General features: G+C 40.8%; 1 protein-coding gene across 2 annotated transcripts in view; it reads left to right on the top strand.

Annotated features, from left to right (window-relative positions):
* TEX264 (testis expressed 264, ER-phagy receptor) overlaps positions 1-12,788 on the top strand; it is a 943,072-nt gene that overhangs the window by 333,923 nt on the left and 596,361 nt on the right. The window lies entirely within an intron of this gene.

Here is a 12,788-nt window from a genome sequence, read left to right as displayed (position 1 = left end):
AGTTATTGCGGCATGCTAACACATGTAATCTCAGATGGTTTCACAAAAATATGTTTCTAATCACACATTCACCCCTCATATACCTCAAAAGTAAAGTGCATCTTAGATCATTAGGCCACTTAACATGTAAAAGAATAGCTATTCATTTACGAAATTAATCATTGTAGAGCATACATTCAAAATCAAACAAAAGACAATGCAGTAGCACCAGTAATTATAAAGAAACACTTTCTTATAGAATGTTCTCAAAGAATGAATAAAAAAAACAATCTTCTTTGCTTCATATCTGTTTGTCAATGCTGCTGTCCATTCCGCTGACTTCAAATGCACCTGTGTGGAAGTAAAAAATACAGGTAAAACCTGAAGTTACTACGGCTTCACTTAGGAGAGATGACACTTTGAACAGTCCGATTTTAAATTGAAGCGATAGATGAGTCTATGTACAATATACGCTTCAATTAACCTAGATGAACTGTCAGTTGCTTATCCAATTTTAAAACTATAGGACATAGTGTATTAAAATTGATAATATATCTTGATTCTAATCTTGGCAGATCCTGGGTCCTGTTACCTCCTCGAATATTAGGTGACATTCTGTCAAAAACAAAGAACTGTTACTTAAATGATGTTCTTTGAAGTGTCTTGTTACCCGGTTTTATCTGTCCTGTTGTAGTGTAGCTCCTATTTTCCCAATAGGCTCTGCGCATTGGAATAGTACCTACAGCAGTAAAGGCCTAGGCCAGACGTTAACTAGGTCTACTACTGTCGATACTAGACTTAATTTTTGGGTTTGCCAGCTAAGCTCAGAGTTCGCTAGAAACTTTCTCGAATGTTCAAGGAAGGATTAACTCCCCTGATTAGACAAGAAGGGATTTAGTTTCTGACAACCATAGAACATGACAACTTTGCTCTCCCCTAATCAAGAGTCAATCTCGAGAGTCGTGTGAGCACAAGGCAATTATTTTACTCAGTCAGTACGTGCATTCTTAGTCTCATCAGAATGTAGAGAAAAGGAAGAGACGGGCGTGTTCAATAAAAGATGTTATTTATTGATCAGTCTCTTTTCTCGTACAAGAGAAATGGATCGATATTATCGCAATACTTATAGTTAAGTAAAGTGCATACATTAAAAGCAATAGTATAAAATAATACTGTAAAAACATTGATATGGTTTCTGAGCCATATGATGTTTTAAAATGATTAAAATATATTTACATACACATATACATTTGACTAAACGTACTCAACTGGTGTTTCTAAATACGCCTACCCCGTGTACCTGACCTAAGTCTAATGCGTGGGCGGGAATAGAAAGTTACAGTTTAAGTTAAGTTTGTTTTTGCCAAGTGAATAACTAAAGAATTCTCTAGGAGGGGTTATTCAGTTCTGTACCTGGAATTTAGGATGAATGAGGAATGGTATCTCTTTCTCTGCTCTCGATATTCCAGGCTGCCTGCGAGGGCTACCCGGAAGCGCCGGTGCTGGGTCTCTCGGCTTGAGATAGCAGCGCGTCTCTCAGCGCGTCAGGAAGGCGGGGCTGCTGCCTGCGGGGTCTGCTTCTGCTCTCGGCTTCGGCAAGTATGGCTGCTCCGTCTTGTCACCACGCTTGTGTTTTGCATAGGGCAAGGTCGGCAATATTTATACCTTAAAGGTGCCGGGATTGACGTAAGGATGGACATAGGTACGTCAATAAAGATGTCATACGACTTGCTCGTTAGCACATTCTTTACTAAAGTTCTCTGTGAAATCAAAACAATGGCCGCACGGATTATCCAGGTTGTCATAGGTTTGATTTGTTATGAGAACGTCGTATGCCTTATCAGGGGCTGGAGGAATGTCGCTTGTCTAATTAGATCTCAAGCGTTATGACCTAATCAGATAACACGTTCCTGTGCCGTAGTGTGACTGCGTCAGATAACGGTATCTGCATCATGGGGGATTTCTTGCCTCATGGGCTGACTGTTAGTTAACTAGCTAGGTAGTTTAACCAGAATAGGGTCAGGAATAGGGGGATCGATTCAGAACCTATAGAAATACACGACACCCACTCCACGCTAACTATGGTCATATCTACTAATCTATGCATAGTACAACATACTATAGAGTATAGTGTATACCTTACCACCCCAAAATACATAAATGCATTTTGAAATTTTCAAATATACTGAAAAATTGCAGTCATATATATTGTATGCACTTAAGCTATGAATTAAATGCAAAAGTAAACACGCATTGTTATGCATTATTGCTTGTTGGTATATGAGAAATACACATGAAATGGCTCTTAATATGGCTATACAGAAAAAAAGTCGAAACCATTTCATCACATAAAATATATTGTGAACATACCAGCGGGCAGCTAAAGTCTATATAAAGTCTATAAAGTATCTAAAAAAATAGAAATCTTAGTTCTCTAGGAATAGTTTCTTACTTTAAGCAGAAGATCAGTGTCCCGGGGCAAAAATATATAGAAAAATATTTTAAGGGCTTGCTGAAAAAAGTTGCTGTCCGTGAACTGGATTGTAATTGTTCATGTGACTTTATTTTTAAAGTTGAAGGCCGAATTCAGGGAACGCCGTGTGCGAGTTTACTCAAAAGTCTTTATTTCTGTTCCGGAGAGAACATCATATCATTCAGGCTTTCGAAAAAACTGTCAACAGCTTCATGGGAAAGTTCCACTAAGTCGGAAATAGGGGTAACCATGCATTCATGCGCATGATTGTCTGCATTGACATTCTGATTTGCATTGCTGACAGAAGGTCGTACCTGTTCGATGCTGCTTTCATCTTGAACTTCACTACTCTTCAATCGCAGTGGTGAAGATTCCAGGAATGCCGTCATCAGAATTGGCAGCCTTTGAGGGCAGCACAAAGCGTGAACCTTGGTAGGAACCAGCAGTGTATCTGCATCCACAGCCGCATCCAATTGTAGCGTCAGACAGGTGTCTAACACTCATTCTTCTCCGCATAGCAGACACCTTAGTACAGGTAAAACACACCTTTGCCACATTGGTCGAAATGATAGAAACCAAGTCATGTTTAGGTCTCTAAGCCGGGAGAGTCCCAGGATTTTTGATATCCGGTCCCGGTATCCAATGGCTAGGATCGTATCTTCCATTGTCGTGAGAGTTTGTTCTGTGACATGGGTTGCCATAACGAAAAATAAGGACTAGGAATAGGATTCCTGCAATTAGTCCCAGGATCAAGGGAAGTCCGCCAAAAATCGAATGGACGAAATCTGGAAAAATACCCAGTATGGCTTTGAATGGTGTTAATGCCATCGAAAATACTGTCTTAAATACCTTTGAGACCCCAGTGGTATCAGAAATATTTAAGATTTCGCTCAGGATTTCCGCGAAATGTACGGGGGAATTAGTTGATAATAATGTATGTATCTCTGCAGTCGTCCTTGCGACTTGTAGATCATACGTTTCTTTAGATGACGTGAGCCTTGTAGGCGTCTGAAGAAGCACTGTTTTCATTCTGCTTAAAGTGTCTATTCGAATAGAAGTAATTTTCAAACCGGGCCATGCCCTTGCCTCCCTGTCTGGAAAGGAGCTGGGGAACAAAGAACGTCCACAGCACTTGACCTTCGCCGTCGTAGTGACGAGATAAGGAGTCCCGGGCATAAGACTACAACATCTGCGGTCTACAATAAGAATGTAACTCCCATTATAGAGTCTTTGAAAGAATGGTTCTATTTCAGTTGCAGGTGCGCCTTGCTGGTGACATGAAAGGTTGTATGAATTCCCTTCACAGGCTCCGTGCAAACTAATACCGTTACACAGAAGTGTGCCGCTTAGTGACATAGCACAATTGTTGCCACTAAGAAACACTTTCTGTCCTTTGTTACTGACACATGCATGTGAATAGGGCAGGTTCCAAGTTGTTTTAAGGTACCCCTTTCCCAATTTCTCGTACATGCCAGCCTGTATATATTTTTGGCAGTATTGAAACCTGAAGGTTGAGATTGGAATATTTATGATTCCGTGGATTATCCATTCACTGACAGGTCGTTCTGACATTGTCATTGGTAATCTTTCTAGTTTTTCAATGCTCAAGATTGTATAATCAGCACCCTTCTGCGCCATACCGATTTGTCTATCAGTAAGGTTAAAGATTTGGAATAGTGACGTTGTGTTGATTAAACGCCAAGGCACATAGCCAGAACGCAGATTTTGTAACGTCCAGCCAAGCTGTACAATAGAACGCAATTGTGACTGACCATGTTGTAATAACAGTAAGTCTTGCGATAATATATCGATTGCTGAAGACACAATACTGTCCAATGAAAAAATTCTGGAGGACAGAGTCATTAACCCATTGTTCACTACAGAAAGTGATTTTTCCAAATTAATACGATCAATTTCACGTATTCTCTCTGCTGTTTCAATTTGAGTTACCTTCCAGGCCTCATTGTATGCTGCATATACAGAGGCTGCTATGAAACGCTTTTGACGCTGTTTGCGTGGTCCCATTATGAAATCACGCAAGTCAGCACCATCAGTAAGTAAAGTTAGGTGTTGCTTAATTTCAGGCAGTGTGGAAGACTGTAGCCATTGAAGGCATAATTTGCCCACACTGTAGGTTGTTATTATCCCTGGGTGATGTCTTTGGGGATATCTAGGGTCTGGCCTGGTCATTTTGAAACCCTGTGTTTTATTCAGGAATCTATCTTGACAGTTATTTGTATCTGTGGGCCAGATCAACCATTGTTTCCAATCAGGATGTGTTCTGTTTTGGTTACGTATATGGTTTATGTCTATTTCTTCATCTGTATCAGAGTTATTGCTAAACATTGTTGGCTTTGGAATAGACGGGTTATTTAAATCTTTGATTTTGGCTAAGCCAAGACAGGTGGTTTGTTGAACAGTGTCATTTAAAAATATCATTTGTTCTGGGATCATGCAGGCTCTAAACAAAGCTTCTATACCCTGTACTTGCCATTCTTTTGTACCCCAAACACTTTTCAAATCAACATTTTTGTCCCAATAATCGAATCCAAAAGTATTCATTTTTTCAAAGAATGAATCAGAATAAATCAATTTTGTGTTGGTTATCATGGTTTTGGTCCCTGTCTTGTTTGACAATTTATAATAAAATGTTTCAGCATTACTAGTGTTAAAACCTTGAAAGTATGAATATTTGTCATAAACGGTTCTAGAGCTCCCTTTTGGAGGTGTAGCACAATGTTCCCATTGATTATAATTTAAAACATTTCTAGGTTGTGCAGATTTATGCAAGAAATGGTTACCATAGTGGTTATAGCAATACATACTATCATAATTTGTAGAACCTTGCAAATAATCATGTTTTGTAAATTTAGCAGACATTACTAAGTCAGACATCATATTGTTTATACTTTCAAAGTCCCAATCATCAGCAAATGAGTTTGGTTTTGCAAAGTCACTCAAAGAGATCTTAATTTGGTGTGGATATTTCAGGATCTCGACCGGACCATAAATTTCATAGTCAGTGTTGTCCCAGGCTACCCCACCAGGTATTGGAATTGTTGTGAAGTTGGCTGAAGAAAGTTCTGAAGAAAGTTCTCTTTTCTCGACGTGTGAAGATGTGTGTGGTTTGAGGACCAAGTTGATGTTCTGACTTGCTGTGTCCATTTTAGCATATTTTCCCTCAATGAAGCGTCCCAAAGTAAATACCATGATGAGCCAAAGTATGAGGATAAATGCACCAAAACCCACCCAAAATTCAATCCATGGAGAAATCAGATATGTTTCTTTTAGTTGTTTCAAAAGTTCCTTCGCTTTTTCTTTAAAGGATTTTGATGAAGGCTGTGTCTTTTGTTCGCTGAAACCTTCAGAGGAATCATCGAAGTTGATGAAGTAACCGGATGCAGTTCTGTCAATTGTTCCAATTGGTTCAGGATTTTTGTTTCTTGCATTTTCACTTGGTACTTCAGTATAGATTGGTGTGTCTCTGCTAAATGTCTTTATTTGGGTTTTCAGAGGTCTAAGTTCTATTGCATTGTTGCATAGTCCTTGTTGTTCTTCTGTAGGCGTTTCGAATGTGATGAGCCTCTTTGTTAGGACCTCTGTACTGGTAGCAAACCTTGGTGATCTGCTACTTATTGGGAGTCCACTTGGCCTACTGTTTGTTATCGGCCACATGTTGTGGTTTTACCAGGTCGATGGATACAACTCGGTTCTCCTTTTTTCCAGCAAGTGGCGGTAGTACAACTGATCTTGTCCCGTTGACAGACAAGACAGGAACTGCTTTTCTGTAAGAAGGCCCAAATTCCTTCTTTACCGCGATCTTCTCCCTGACTAGATCCCCGACTTTTGGAATCCAGACAGGTCTTGCTGGGACAGGTGGTGATTCTTCAGTGGTTGTTGGCTGTTGTTTCAACTGTATGTTGCTCAGGTCTTTTCTTGTTTTGTTTAAGTCCTGCAAAATAGCCAAACGGTCTTTGACATCAAAGCTTTTTTCTATTACCACTGAAGTCTGACTATCAAGGTCAGAGATCAACATCCTAGTTCCGAATAATAATTCGTACGGACTGAATCCCTTCAGAGAATTTCTTGGCAAGGTATTTAGACTACGTTGGACACTTATTAGATGTTTGACCCACCCAGCTCCCGAACCTAATATCCTTTCTATTATAGATTGCTTTCTGTCTTGGTTTTTTCTTTACACCATCCCATACCCTCAGGAAGGAAGTGAGAAGATTCCCGCTGGGCTGTGCTCATTTGGCCATTCTTTCCCCCCCACAGGCTGGATTGCCTGAGAAAAAGAAAAAAAATGGTCGAACGTAGCATGCTCTTAGCGTATATGCCATTTAGACTCGCAAATCTTGTATAATAGTCCGGACGTCAGCCGAGTGCTGTGGATCTACATTATAAGTGGAAACTAGCCTGTATATGTTAATCGCAAGCCATTCTTTTTGCTGATAATATTATCTGCCTTGATTCGACGAGGTATTAAACTGCTTCTCTCCCCACTGCGATCTCTGTTGCAGTTTGGGCAGTTTTTTACAAACATGGTGTAGTGCAGGCTCATGCCTGGCCACCAGTACCCTGATTGTAATTCTTCCAGAGAATCTTTTAATTTAAGGTGTCTGAGACCCTCGCCCATGTGTGCGTCTGCGATTAACAAGCTTCTCCTGTCCATGTTTGGAATCACTCTATCCCCCACTCCAGGGATTCGAGCAAAAGGGACGGAGTTTGCATCGATTATGTATGTATAATTGAGTGGATAGTTGATCGGTAACGCTGAGCAGTCGCCTTTTGATGACGTTTTCACCGCCAGCAATGTTTCACCGTCAATGTATTTTAATGTACGCTTTTTCCGATCTACGGGAGCCGATTTAGTGGCTGCCGCTGCGGCTGTCTCAGCCAATGAATTCCCTACAACGTGAACGCCATCACGTTGATGACTCAGTGAGTGAGTCACGTGAGTCTTTGGTAGTTCTTTCTTCAAAAGAGCTACTTGTTCCCAGAGAAGTCTCTGCTTTATTGGTGCATCTGTGTCATCTTTGTAACCGTTCTGAATCCATGTCTGCAAATCCTTGTTATATGCTTTTACGCAGAAATATGAATCTGACACTATAAGTGTCGGGAATTCGCGATCCGCATTATCTAGCGCCATTTTCAAAGCTATTATTTCAGTTTGCAGTTCTGAATTAGTTTCTACTGAGTGTGATTTTGTTAATAGAGGTCTTAGTTTACCTCCGCGCCACACTTCTTTTGTAATCTCACATGTGGGGTTGTATGCATGTTCTCCCCAAACGGAGGGTTGAGCATGTCCGTCTGTATAGATTACACAGGCGTAATGTCGTAGAGGAAGAATGTCGATTGGCAGAGGATACGTTTTTTCATATTTTAGATTTTTTAATTCTTCTAGTTCTGGATCAAAGAAGTAGTATACTTTGTCCGTTGTGATTGAATTTACCCATTGTAACCATTCTGGATCCAATGTTGTTGCTGGTAAATTACACGGTGTTGTTAATGCCTCAAAGGCTGATTCAGCTGTTCTGACTGTGATATGTCTACCGTCAGCTATGTCTTTTTCTCTAGCTATTGCGGTTTGAACTGCTTGAACAATTTTTCCTTTGTTGCTGAATCTCTGTTCAGCTTTTGTGTACAAGTGTGATCTGAATGCAATTGGTACCTTTTCTCCCTCATTAGAGGTCAGGTATGTGAATCCGCATCTCCCTGGGATGACTCGGATCACAAGGTTGCGTGTATTATCACGTGTTTCTAATTTTGTCTTAATTAGCATGTCTGTTTGTAAGGATCTCAAAATGTCTGTGTGTGTTTGAGTCCAACTGGATCTTTTAAAATCTGGTTTAATTAGATCGTAAAGGGGTTTGACCCTTTCTGCGTAATTTGCAATGTAAGTTCTTCCGAAATTTAGGAAGCCTAGAATTGACTGTAGGTTTTTTAGTGTTTTAGGAGCTTGGATTACGGCACATTTCTCTAGGAAATTGTCTGCCAGGCTTTTGCCTTCACTTGATAACTCATATCCTAAGAATAGGACCGTCAGATGGGCAATTCTGGACTTTTTGAAGTTGAATTTGTAACCCTCTGCAGCGAAACCAAGTATTATGGTGTTCACTCTTTTCAAGTGAGTCTCCAAGTCATCATCTGTTAAGTAAATGTCATTGACATAAGATAATGCTTCATCATCATATTGTTGTAGTAATTCTGTTACTCTCGCTGAGAATACCCCCGGGCTATTCTTGTACCCCTGGGCTAACCGACAGAATTGTTTTTGAGTGCCATTTACTGAGAAAGCTGTTAAATATCTGCTCTCTGGTGCTATGTTTTGACAAAAGAATCCGTTGGAGATGTCCAAGGTAGTTTTGTATTTTTTGCGCACTATGTTATTCATTAGTGCAGCACTGTGTGAATTTTGCACTGCAAAAGTTTTGCAACATGTGTTAAGGTGTCGGTAATCCAAAACTAGACGGTATGAATTGTCTGGTTTGGAGACCGGAAACAAAGGATTGTTCATTTGTGAGGTGCAAGTTTCAATCACCCCCTGGTATTCTCGCTGATCTAGTATTTCATTTACTTGTTTTTTAGCTTCTTGCTTAACTGGGTACTGCCTTTGTGCAGTAGGTTGTGATTTTAACTGGATTTTGTGAGGAGGAGAATCCTCATCCCATCCTACATGATTTTTGTATAAAGCAGGTGCTAAGGCCACTGCCCACTTTCTAGCAAGTGTGTATTTTTTATGAATCGGTATTTGATTCGAGAAGGCAGGCATAATTACTTCTTCGCCATGAGGGCACTCCCTGACAAACTCTGGTGGCCAGTCTTTTTCAGCTAGAAGGATGTCATAGCCTTTGGAGAGGTTATCCCAAAATAGTCCCCTAATTTTCCTAGTCTTATCTCCCTCTATACGTAATGTTATCTCGTATATTTTGTGGGGCTTGCTAACTCTGGTATCTGCAGTTTCCACTTGAAGGTATTCATTCGTGTCCACTGTCTCCAGATGATTCATAAGGACTTTGCGAGCTATGCTCACCTCTGCTGCGCTGTCTAACATTGTCTGAGCCCACTCTCCGTTTTTCAGTTGTGTCCTCAGTATTCTCGGCATTGTTAACTACCTTGATACTGGCTACCTTCTTTTTTGGAAATTGTGATTTCTTTTTCAGTTGAGCAGGTTCCTTGTCTTTGGACTTGGCGTGCTCTTCTGATCGTCCTCTTCTTTCCGATTTCTGCGAGGAATTCTGAAAAGATTGAGAGGGACGTGTATCAATGTCTTGATATCTATCAGGTTTTTTAATATTATCCCTATTTCTAAGGTTATATCTATTCCCAGAGGGTTCACTCTGGGGTGACCTTTGTCTCGGGTTTGGAGATTTCTCTCTTCGCCTAGGAGACCTTCCTCTGGACTGGAATTTCTTTTCTTTAGGATTGGATTGTTTGTTCCCATCCCAGTTCTTTTTTGGTGAATTATTATTATTATTAAAAAACATTTTTTCTGGACTTGTAGTCAGTTGCGGTTTTACTGGTATTCCACCTAGACTATCTCTGCCTAGTTCTTCATAGGATTTTTCTATGATTCTGGCAATTTCAGCTGGTTGGTCTGCTATATCTGTCTCTTTTAACCTCTGGCGGATCGCCACGTTTGCTGCTTCACCCTTTATGTTGGCTAGTAATATAGCCGAGACCTGCTTGAAGTCTTTCAGTAATTTCATACCAAGAGTTAAAGCAGGTTCTGGACCGTATTCATCTTGAATTTGTTTTAGCACATCTGGTATTACCGAAATGGATGGAACACCGTGCGTTTTTGTGTAGATGGAAGCAAAGACTGTACCCCAAGTGTCACAGTCCTCAATGTGTGGTGCGATTCCCATTGGGAGACATATAGTCAGAATCCTGTGTTTTTCTAATGGGGTGGTGTCAGGAAACACCGCCTCTATTTGGGTAATTTTCTGTGCCAACCAGAATGGTATTTGTTCCCGTTTTGCTGGGACTTTACCTAGGCAGGATTGGATGTTCTGTGGTGTAATTTTATTTGTGTTCCCCTGGTGAGGGGTCAGCTGTGGAAGTTTAATCGCTGGCTGAATTGTTGAAGTCCGCATTACATACTGAACTAATTGTCTGTGAATTTTTAGTAGTTGTTTTAGCTGTATTAACAGCTCTGCTGCAGACATTCTTTCGATGTCTGGATGTGGTGTGTATCCGGCTAGGACCGGCCACGTTGCTCCTGGTCTTCCTAAAGGACCGAGCCTTGTAATGTGATTGTTATGTATTAGGGCGCCATCAAATAAGAGCAAATGCTCTTGGAATTTGAGTGGTACTTCCACCTCCTCAAAAGGAGTGTACTCATTAGGAGGTTCCTCTACTTTGTAATAGTGGAAGTACTTTGTTATAGTATTAGCTGCTGGAAAATGTATCCATGTATAGTATACCTCTGTCTGCCGATATTCGTGTGCCTCGATTACGAATATGACTGTGCCACCTCTAGGTGTCAGTCCATTTTCTATAAGTTTTAAGGTTATAGATCTCCTTTTGGCGACCTGGATGAGTATTATATCCGGGTCTGCTGTTTGCATGGTAGCATCAGCATCTGCTATTTCAGTAGCTAATCTAGTAACCTCTCGTTCTTCATCGCTGTCCATTTTGCTGACAGGATGGTATTATGTTTATTTGCAGATCAGGTTTCTTTATGGAAACAGAGATTAGATGCACAATATTTTGGAACTGTTTTATCCTTCAACGTTGACTAGACCAAGAACCATACATAGGAGTTTCCTCCTGCGAGGTTTTGGAGGATATAATAACCTTTCACCCACTCCAGACGTCTTTGGAGTATTTGGGAAAAGGGGTCTGAGTGAGAAAGCACGACTGAGTTACTCTAAATGTCTTACGTTAGTTTTATCGCCCTTTCCAAACGCGTTGGGCGCCATGTAGTGTAGCTCCTATTTTCCCAATAGGCTCTGCGCATTGGAATAGTACCTACAGCAGTAAAGGCCTAGGCCAGACGTTAACTAGGTCTACTACTGTCGATACTAGACTTAATTTTTGGGTTTGCCAGCTAAGCTCAGAGTTCGCTAGAAACTTTCTAGAATGTTCAAGGAAGGATTAACTCCCCTGATTAGACAAGAAGGGATTTAGTTTCTGACAACCATAGAACATGACAACTTTGCTCTCCCCTAATCAAGAGTCAATCTCGAGAGTTGTGTGAGCACAAGGCAATTATTTTACTCAGTCAGTACGTGCATTCTTAGTCTCATCAGAATGTAGAGAAAAGGAAGAGACGGGCGTGTTCAATAAAAGATGTTATTTATTGATCAGTCTCTTTTCTCGTACAAGAGAAATGGATCGATATTATCGCAATACTTATAGTTAAGTAAAGTGCATACATTAAAAGCAATAGTATAAAATAATACTGTAAAAACATTGATATGGTTTCTGAGCCATATGATGTTTTAAAATGATTAAAATATATTTACATACACATATACATTTGACTAAACGTACTCAACTGGTGTTTCTAAATACGCCTACCCCGTGTACCTGACCTAAGTCTAATGCGTGGGCGGGAATAGAAAGTTACAGTTTAAGTTAAGTTTGTTTTTGCCAAGTGAATAACTAAAGAATTCTCTAGGAGGGGTTATTCAGTTCTGTACCTGGAATTTAGGATGAATGAGGAATGGTATCTCTTTCTCTGCTCTCGATATTCCAGGCTGCCTGCGAGGGCTACCCGGAAGCGCCGGTGCTGGGTCTCTCGGCTTGAGATAGCAGCGCGTCTCTCAGCGCGTCAGGAAGGCGGGGCTGCTGCCTGCGGGGTCTGCTTCTGCTCTCGGCTTCGGCAAGTATGGCTGCTCCGTCTTGTCACCACGCGTGTGTTTTGCATAGGGCAAGGTCGGCAATATTTATACCTTAAAGGTGCCGGGATTGACGTAAGGATGGACATAGGTACGTCAATAAAGATGTCATACGACTTGCTCGTTAGCACATTCTTTACTAAAGTTCTCTGTGAAATCAAAACAATGGCCGCACGGATTATCCAGGTTGTCATAGGTTTGATTTGTTATGAGAACGTCGTATGCCTTATCAGGGGCTGGAGGAATGTCGCTTGTCTAATTAGATCTCAAGCGTTATGACCTAATCAGATAACACGTTCCTGTGCCGTAGTGTGACTGCGTCAGATAACGGTATCTGCATCATGGGGGATTTCTTGCCTCATGGGCTGACTGTTAGTTAACTAGCTAGGTAGTTTAACCAGAATAGGGTCAGGAATAGGGGGATCGATTCAGAACCTATAGAAATACACACACCGCTGATGGAATAGTCCCACAATCCCCTTGCAGAC

This window comes from Lissotriton helveticus, chromosome 9 (assembly GCF_964261635.1).
Source record: "Lissotriton helveticus chromosome 9, aLisHel1.1, whole genome shotgun sequence".
Lineage (NCBI taxonomy): Eukaryota > Metazoa > Chordata > Amphibia > Caudata > Salamandridae > Lissotriton > Lissotriton helveticus.
Note: the sequence above shows the minus strand (reverse complement) of the source record. Positions and strands in the feature narration are given on the sequence as shown.